Source organism: Sparus aurata, chromosome 24 (assembly GCF_900880675.1).
Source record: "Sparus aurata chromosome 24, fSpaAur1.1, whole genome shotgun sequence".
Lineage (NCBI taxonomy): Eukaryota > Metazoa > Chordata > Actinopteri > Spariformes > Sparidae > Sparus > Sparus aurata.
This window is the reverse complement of record NC_044210.1, coordinates 22,308,525-22,318,508: the sequence shown is the minus strand read 5'-3', so window position 1 is coordinate 22,318,508 and position 9,984 is coordinate 22,308,525. Positions and strand designations below refer to the sequence as shown.

The 9,984-nt window shown below is 43.1% G+C and overlaps 1 pseudogene; it reads left to right on the top strand.

The window, feature by feature from the left end:
• Window positions 1–554: 554 nt before the first annotated feature.
• Window positions 555–9,461, top strand: LOC115576613 (NACHT, LRR and PYD domains-containing protein 3-like; annotated as a pseudogene).
• Window positions 9,462–9,984: the final 523 nt, after the last annotated feature.

Below are 9,984 nucleotides of genomic sequence, written 5' to 3'. Positions count from 1 at the left end.
GCAGTACGACCAACACTGTGATGTCAGAGGAAACCATCTGATTCAACGATGTCATCAACACTTTAACTTACAGGAGCTTCAGCCTGTGTTTGTCTCTGAGTGGACAGACACAATGTGACTGATTCTTCATGATTCCTCCACAGAGTCGACCAGGAGAGCTCAGAGGTTCCCAGAGGTCCGTCTGTCCAGCAGCATCAGACACACCTGGACTCCATATTTATGGTCTGTACATGAACAACAACTACTTTTACATCCAGTCTGTTCACAATAATCTCCATGCTGCACTTTACAGACCAGTGGTGAATCTGTCCAACATGGATCTGATGTTTGGCTCCATGATGTTAAATGTTGTCATTCACATAATATTCTGTTTCAGCTGCTGGAGGAGAACATTGTGACTTTTGTGAAGAACGAGTTGAAGAAGGTCCAGAAGGTTCTGAGTTCAGATCGCTCAGAGTGCTTTGAGAGTCAGAGGGAGGATGAGGAGGTGTTGGATGGTGAGGAGGAAGAGCAGAGGAGGAGCAGCAGAGAGGCATTTCTGAAGATCACACTTCACTTCCTGAGGAGAATGAAGCAGGAGGAGCTGGCTGACCGTCTGCAGAGCAGTAAGAGGATTTTTCTAAAGATTTAACATGATGGATCAATTAAAGGCTGTCATATTTCGTGGCTATTACTGGTATAGTAAATACAGGTAAAAAGACTAAGCCCTAATTTTGCATTTCACAAAGTTGAGAACACACGTCTACAATTATCCAGTCCATCAAAGGTAACTGTGACAAGCCCTGTTTTTGTTTCTCACAACAACAGTTCAGTTTAACTTGTCTTCTTCTGATCAAAATTATGAATAAGATCAGACATCAACTGAGTGAAACTGGAGAAGTCACGTATGTGAACCTTGCAAGTAAAAGCATTTTCCACAACACCTTCTTGATAATGTTTCACAATAAAAGGTTTGTTAAGAAGTGAAATCGGAACTGCAAACAAGTTAGGTTATGGCTCTTGCTATTATGAATTTTTGATACATGGAGATTTAAGATTTGTATAACTTTCAATAGAAAAAGGCGATTTAAAAAAATCTGACGTCAACACAAAGACATCATCATAAAGTCTGTGGCCGGGGCTGTCGTTGGAAACTCTGCTGTGAATATTCAGTTGGCTGCATTACCAGGAAGTAAACACAAGAGCCAGAAAACATTTGGTGTGTGCGCTAGGTGAGCTATTCTCATTGGTTTTAACTAGTGCATTGCCCGTAGGAAGCATGTATTCCTATTGAAAAGTGGGAGGGTAAGTAGCTTTTTCATGGATGGCCAAATGAGGTTGTGTTTGAAGGTGCGACGTCAGGGATATAATTGGCTGTTTTTGACTACTTTTGATTATACCATTATATTTCACCGCTAAAAAGCTTGGCAGACATTATTTACCCTAAATCCGGTTTTGGACGTGCCGTGCGTCCGGTCCGTCGGCTCGGGAGGTGGGCCGTGTAGCGGCTAGCAGCTAGCTACACACGAACATCCACAGATTCCTATTCCAGTTTGTTGTCCGCGCGTCTCCGGATCTCCTCAGACATGAACAGACTCGGTCCGGACTCATTTAGTCTCATTGATCCACAACAGTCAGTTTAGATGCACAGAACAGGACCGAACTGCTGGCAAAATCCCAGTCCAGTTCGCGCCACTGCAGGTATAAATCTGCTTGTTTCTTAAGGTGTGTTGTGGGCTTGAGCTCTGCAGTCATTGGCTCTGGTGCGCACATGGCTATGGTGTGCAGTGATTGGCTCTGGTGCGCACGAAGCTATGGTGGCTATGGTTGACAATGCTTGCGGAATTCGTAAAGCATTTATTAAATAATTTATTAACGGTATCATTGTAGTCCAAACAAATGCAACATTGCACACCCTTGAACCACACAGCAGCCATGTTGAAACTCTCAGGTCAGTCTGATACTGATCCGCAGAGATATTTGAGGCGCACATACACACACAGACAGACAGAGATTCCTTGCTTTTATAGAGACTAGTGCATTGCCCGTAGGAAATATGTATTCCTATAGAAAAGTGGGAGATTCAGTAGCTTTTTCATGGATGGCCAAATGAGGTTGTGTTTGAAGGTGGGACATCAGGGATATAATTGGCTGTTTTGACTACTTTTGATTATACCATTATATTTCACCTTAAAGACTATTTACCTTGCCTTGTTTGGTGTCATTATTTTCAGCACAACCTCACATGTGTGACTGTACAGTTATTTTTTCATTTTGACATATTATATTAACACTATGGAGCTAAAATCACAAAATAACATAACATCAGAGTAGGAAAAAGTTTTTTTACTGTGAAAACCACAAACAGTTTAATGAACCAATTGCATTAGTTATAATGCAAATATAAATTGTTGTTTGCTAAATTTGTGCATAAGTTTTTGAAATTTACAAAGTTATATGTAACTATTTACATTTAAATGCAGGCAATGCCTCAGGCTCAGGGCTCAGCTCATTCCTGCCTGCTCCACATTCAGCCGTCTCCTGAAAAAACGACTACACGACACACTAAAACACACCACACCAAACACTGCATTACACACTAACTATACACTCCAAACACGCTATATGTCACAAATCTCTCAACTCTCAAAACTCGCTCTCTCTGTCGCTGTCTGCATCACCGCCTCCGTCCTTCACACAACTTCCTGTTCCTCAACAACCAAACTTGCTGCTTGGACACTTTCGTGACAAAAGCCCGTTTTTACCGTTTCTTCCTGCACCAGACACAAAGCAAACGTGACGGCAATGTTCGCGAAAAAGCTTGGCGGACATTATTTACCCTAAGTCCGGTTTTGGACGTGCCGGTGGGTCCGGTCCGTCGCCTCGGTAGGTGGGCCGTGTAGCGGCTAGCCGCTAGCTACACATGAACATCCACAGATTCCGATTCCACTTTGTTGTCCGCGTGTCTCCGGATCTCCTCAGACCCGAACAGACTCGGTCCGGACTCATTTAGTCTCATTAATCCACAACAGTCAGTTTAGATGCACAGAACAGAACGGGACCGAACCGCCGGCAAAATCCCGGTCCAGCTCGCGCCGCTGCAGGTATAAATCCGCTTGTTTCTTAAGGTGGGGGGCGCGGTGGGCTCTGCAGTGATTGGCTCTGGTGCGCACGTGACTGTGGTGGCTCGGTGGACAATGCTTGTGAATTTGTAAAGCATTTATGAAATAATTTATTAATGGTGTCATTGCAGTCCAAACAAATGCGAAGTCGCACACCCTTGAAACACGCAGCAGCCATGTTGTAAGTCTCAGGTCAGTGTGATCCTGATCCGCAGAGATATTTGATAAACACACACACATACACACACACACACACACACACAGAGATTCCTTGCTTTTATAGAGAGATGAGTGCCATCTTTACATCTGGTATCTAGCTCTTCCATATAAATCCGCATTGTAGGTGCATAGTGGTGTATCCCAGAGCCAGACAACAATTACTGGAATTGGTCCACTTAGTAGAATCACATTTTCTTGCTTCTCTAGTGGTGATGCTATTACAGGGAATTGTCCCTTTCCCCAGTAAACATAACAACCCTTTCAGCTGTTGCAGTCCCTCCTGAACAGCTGGGTGCTGCCCTTCTTGCATTATACTTCACCCCTGCAGCCACTTTTCACTGCTGGGGTCTCTCTGAGTGAGAGAGAGCGAACAGGCTGCATGTCGGTCAATACGAAGGAGTTGTGTGTTTTTAAAGGAAAAGAATTGCTGTCAAACCGCTCTACACCATCACTAACACAGACAAGCCATCGCGCATGTATGAATGTTCACAAACCAAGTTCAGTTCATTCAACTAAATGTCTATTTTTCTAATCCTTTTTGATTACACAATCAGTCCAGTCAATAGAAAACTAAGTCTAAGATTGCACTTCGACATTCTGCAAAGAATATTTGGATATGGAAGAAATCAAGTAGGTAGATATGGTAATGCTTTTTCCACTTGCTGTATATAATATTTTAATTCAGCCTAATTTTGGACATTTATTTACTCAAGTGGCTTTTTGTTGCAAAGCAGTGGGTAGCAAGACATTTTCGAAACTCAAGGAGACGACAAATCTTGAAAGAACAGTATTTATGGCCGACAATGAATACTTATTTATTTGCTCTTCCTGTTCAGAAAAAGTAGGATTTATATTTCTTATGTATGTATGTTTATTGATGTCACTTGTTTTTTCAGAATCTCTTGGAATGTGCCAACTTAATCTGAAATCTAATCTGAAGAAGAAGTTCCAGTGTGTGTTTGAGGGGATCACTAAATCAGGAAACTCAACGCTTCTGAATCAGATCTACACAGAGCTCTACATCACAGAGGGAGGGACTGCAGAGGTCAATGATGAACATGAGGTCAGACAGATTGAAACAGCATCCAGAAAACCACACAGACCAGAAACAACAGTCAGACAAGAAGACATCTTAAAACCCTCACCTGGAAGAGATGTCAGGAGAGTGTTGACGAAGGGAGTGGCTGGCATCGGGAAAACAGTCTTAACACAGAAGTTCACTCTGGACTGGGCTGAAGACAAAGCCAACCAGGACATACAGTTCACATTTCCATTCACCTTCAGAGAGCTGAATGTGCTGAAAGAGAAAAAGTTCAGCTTGGTGGAACTTGTTCATCACTTCTTCACTGAAACCAAACAAGCAGGAATCTGCAGGTTTGAAGAGTTCCAGGTTGTGTTCATCTTTGACGGTCTGGATGAGTGTCGACTTCCTCTAGACTTCCACAACACTGAGATCCTGACTGATGTTAGAGAGTCCACCTCAGTGGATGTGCTGCTGACAAACGTCATCAGGGGAAACCTGCTTCCCTCTGCTCGCCTCTGGATAACCACACGACCTGCAGCAGCCGAGAAGATCCCTCCTGAGTGTGTTGACATGGTGACAGAGGTCAGAGGGTTCACTGACCCACAGAAGGAGGAGTACTTCAGGAAGAGATGAGGAGATGAGGAGCAGGCCAGCAGAATCATCTCCCACATCAAGACATCACGAAGCCTCCACATCATGTGCCACATCCCAGTCTTCTGCTGGATCACTGCTACAGTTCTGGAGGATGTGTTGAAGACCAGAAGGGCAGGAGAGCTGCCCAAGACCCTGACTGAGATGTACATCCACTTCCTGGTGGTTCAGTCCAAAGTGAAGAACGTCAAGTATGATGGAGGAGCTGAGACAGATTCACACTGGACTCCAGAGAGCAGGAAGATGATTGAGTCTCTGGGAAAACTGGCTTTTGAGCAGCTACAGAAAGGAAACCTGATCTTCTATGAATCAGACCTGACAGAGTGTGGCATCGATATCAGAGCAGCCTCAGTGTACTCAGGTGTGTTCACACAGATCTTTAAAGAGGAGAGAGGACTGTACCAGAACAAGGTGTTCTGCTTCATCCATCTGAGCGTTCAGGAGTTTCTGGCTGCTCTTCATGTCCATCTCACGTTCATCAACTCTGGAGTCAATCTGCTGGTAGAGGATGCAACATTGTGGTGGCCTGAAGTGTTCCAAGACAAATCAACACTCTTCTACCAGAGTGCTGTGGACCAGGCCTTACAGAGTCCCAATGGACATCTGGACTTGTTCCTCCGCTTCCTCCTGGGTCTTTCACTGCAGATCAATCAGAATCTCCTACAAGGGCTGCTGACACAGACAGGAAGGAGCTCACAGACAGATCAGAAAACTATCAACTACATCAAGAAAAGAATTGAAGAGACACTGTGTCCTGAAAGAAGCATCAATCTGTTCCACTGCCTGAATGAACTGAACGATCATTCTCTTGTCGAGGAGATCCAACAGTACCTGCGTTCAGGAAGACTTTCCAGAGAGAAACTGTCTCCAGCTCAGTGGTCAGGTCTGGTCTTCATCTTACTGTAATCAGAAAAAGATCTGGATGTTTGTGACCTGAAGAAATACTCTGCTTCAGAGGAAGCACTTCTGAGGCTCCTGCCTGTGGTCAAAGCCTCTAAGAAAGCTCTGTAAGTACATGGATATTTGCATATGCTGAAAATACTTTAAATACACAAAAACCTTTTAAGGAGGAGATAATGATGCTTACTATTTGCATTTCAACTTTTCATTGTCTCTCCAGGCTTAGCAGTTGTAACCTCTCAAACAGATGCTGTGAAGCTCTGTCCTCAGTCCTCTGCTCTGATTCCTCCGGTCTGAGAGAGCTGGACCTGAGTAACAACAACCTGCAGGATTCTGGAGTAAAGCTGCTGGCTTTTGGACTGCAGAGTCCACATTGTAAACTGGGAACTCTCAGGTAATATCAAGTTATTATATGTTGTTATTGATTTGTAATATTTCTTAATCAGTTGTATGCAGTTAAATCAACCTTACTCAGTTCAGTACTTCTATCAGTTCTTATCAAAGTACCTTATACCCCTACTTCCAAGTCACGTTCTCTCTTTCTGGGGGAGTCTGAGGCATTCCAAGATGTTATTCCTTTACAGTGTTCAGGATCTTTGTGAAAGTCTACATCCAGTTTAATATGCATTACCTCTGTAAGGAGGCATCAGAACTGGATAAGTAAACCATCTAAGCTGACTGCTTTTAACTTGAAACAGCACCATGTTTACTCGGTGCTCCTACTGTTGGAGATAATTCATTTTTGACTGCTTGTATGATCTCATTCTTGGGATTAATACTTCAAGTGTCTGACCATAGATGAAATTTGAGAAGTAGTTGACCCTGCACATCATATTTGCCTCTAGACTGTACTTTACAGGTTGAGAAGTAATGAAATGTTCGTCTTCTTGTTTATTTTTCCCCTTCAGACTTAGTGGCTGTAACATCTCAGAGGGAAGCTGTGAAGATCTGTCCTTAGTTCTAAACACCCAGTCCTGTAGTCTGAGAGAACTGGACCTGAGCAATAATGACCTGCAGGATACAGGAGTGAAGCGACTGTCTGGTGGACTTAAGAGTAAAGAATGTACTCTGATAACTCTAAGGTCAGATTAAATTACTGATTTTCTTCGCTTACTTGAGGCATTTCCCTAAACTACCGTCTCCACATGACTTAAACAGAATTTATCCAGATCTTAAGTGTTCTAAACCCAAACCATTGTCCTCTGCGATTTGTGTTTTTTTCTTTATCTGCAGGCTGTCAGGCTGCCTGATCACTGAGGAAGGCTGTGTGTCTCTGGCCTCAGCCCTGGACTCCAACCCCTCCCATCTGAGAGAGTTAGACCTGACCTACAATCATCCAGGAGACTCTGGAGTAAAGCTGCTGTCGGCTGGAGAGCAGAATAAACTCTGGAAACTGGACACTCTCAGGTATGAAGAGAGCTGCAGCAGAAGAATTGGGTGGGGGAGGTAAAGCCGGAAACATGTCAGTCTGTCAGGTTGGCCTAGACAACCCAGACAAGCCAACCAGGGCAGACTGTCTGGTCCATCCTTTGTGTGTTGACTCACAACACAAAACCTTCTAAATAATCTTGTCATATGCTCAGAATTGGAATTGGATAATATAATAGGCCCTCTCAGATTTTTTGTTAAATACATTCATTTGGAAATATTGCAGAACATTTTCCAGTTTGACAAATGCATCAGGAAAATTATATTCTCTTCTGTGCTTATTTGTACTTGGATACAAGTAATATACCTAAAATATAACCGTACACAGAAATATTTTTCAACTGTTGCCAATTTTTTTTAAAAGTATGAGAATGATGTCATGTCCTGAAAGAAAATGTGCTCCTCCTTTCAGGGTGGAGCCTCGTGGAGCTCGATGGTTGACACCAGGTCTGAGGAAGTGTGAGTGTGGTTTTACTTTGATTCATGAAAACAAAGCAGCTTCACACTGACATCACTCATTCACATCTGTGATGTCATCATCACACTGATGACACATTAATAACTGCAGCTGTGTTGTGTCTTTTTCTCTCCATCAGATTCCTGTGAGCTCACAGTCGACCCAAACTCAGTCAACAGATACATCAAACTTTCTGACAACAACAGGAAGATGACACGTGTGGAGGAGGATCAGTCATATCCTGATCATCCAGAGAGGTTTGACCTCTATCCTCAGCTGCTGTGTAGAACTGGTCTGACTGGTCGCTGTTACTGGGAGGTCGAGTTGACTGGAGAAACTCATATATCAGTGAGTTACAGAGGAATCAGGAGAAGAGGAAACAAAGAAGACTGTTTGGAGGGAACTATCATTCTTGGAGTCTGGAGTGCTATGACGGTGGTTTCTATGCTGTCTGGCACAACAGCAGTGTAACATCCATCACATCTTCCATCTTTAACAGAGTAGCAGTGTATGTGGACTATCCTGCTGGCACTCTGTCCTTCTACAGAGTCTCCTCTGACTCACTGATCCAACTCCACACCTTCAACACCACATTCACTGAACCTCTTTATCCTGGATTTGGGTTTGAGTTGATGTTCAGACCTGGTTGTTCATTGTCTCTGTGTTCTGTGTAGGAGAGAGAGTCTCCTCCCAACAGAGATATTGTACACTCTCATTACTGAACATCAGTGAAATAACTAATGTCAAGATACAAATACTATGTAAGATTATAATCACTGACAGGTAAAGTGAACAACAATGACTTTCTCGTTACACTGACACCTGTCAGTGGGGGGTGAGAACAAGAGAACATTTTGTCTTCAAAGTTGATGTGTTGGAAGTGGGTAAAATGGGCAAGCCAAACCTCACTTACTTTCCCCCACACCAGCTCCTTTTTTGTCCTGTCTCGGTGCAAGTGTGTTATCGTAAAGTTCTGATTGTCCGCAAACGGCCACGATTATTATTATCCTCTCCTTTGCATCAGTTACACTGCCTGGCACAAATACACAGAAATTCTGAACTTTTTGCAAACGATTTGGATTCAAGCAGCTTTGACTAGAACCATATTGTGATGGATAGACAACTGGGTCAGAGTTTCTCCAAAACTGCAGGTCTTGTTGGTCTTGTCAAAATTGGTCGAAGTAAGGACAAATGCTCAACAAGCGCCATGGTCATGGGCTCTGTAAAGATGTGGTGGAGACAGGTCTGTGTAAAGACGTGAGATGGGTCTAAAGATGTGGTCCTATTTTGTCCATTTACTTCCTGTGACCAGGCATTAAACCAAGCTGGATCAGCATGGTCTTGATGGTCCTGACTCCAAGTCCATAACACCTGTTTTCTTCTGCTTTCTGTAGAATTATGGTTGAATATAAAGGCAAGAAAGATTTGTGGTACTTTAATTATTATGTTGATTTATCATTTGGAAAACCATGTAGTTAAAGAAGCAAAACATTTACTCATGTATTGCTCATCTGTCACCTTAATTGTAAATACTTTTGTAAACTTTGCCACTGTAAAGTAACGTACTCAACATTGTACCTAAGACGATACATTTTCTGTTTGTAACAATGAATTAAAAAGGTTGTTGCCTACCATGATCATGTTCATAAACTAATGTCATTGTGTCTGCAGTGAAACTGAACAACGTTTGTGTGATTATTTTCTAAGCAGCTTAAGAAAAGTTTAATCTGATACAAATGCAATCCATTCATCTTGAAAGGAAACCTAAACTGTTCTGAGAACTGCTTTGTCTGACCAAGTTGTTAGAGGTGTTTGGGTCGGGCAACGATCTGATGGAGACACAGACTGACAAACTGAGACGGCCAGGACACAAACTAAAGTTGAGCTTGACACACCTGCAGCAGGTAGCTCAGTGTGCTGGAGGACTGGCAGGAAGTTGTGACACTGTGACTTCAGTCCTGGAGTCAGTCTGAGCTTTGAACACAGCTCTTCAAATAAAAGAGGCAGAAGCTCAAAGCAGGACATTCAGCTCTCTGATGAGCTGCTCTGGAGGTTGTGGGTTCTTTGATCTTGTCCTCCTGTTAGCTCAGCAGGAGAAACCAGCGCTGGAAGTTTTGAGGACATAGGTTCGATTCTTGATTGAGTGTTGAGGTTCAAAACTGTGAAATGTGAAAGAAACGAAGAGCATCAGTCAGAACCAGTAG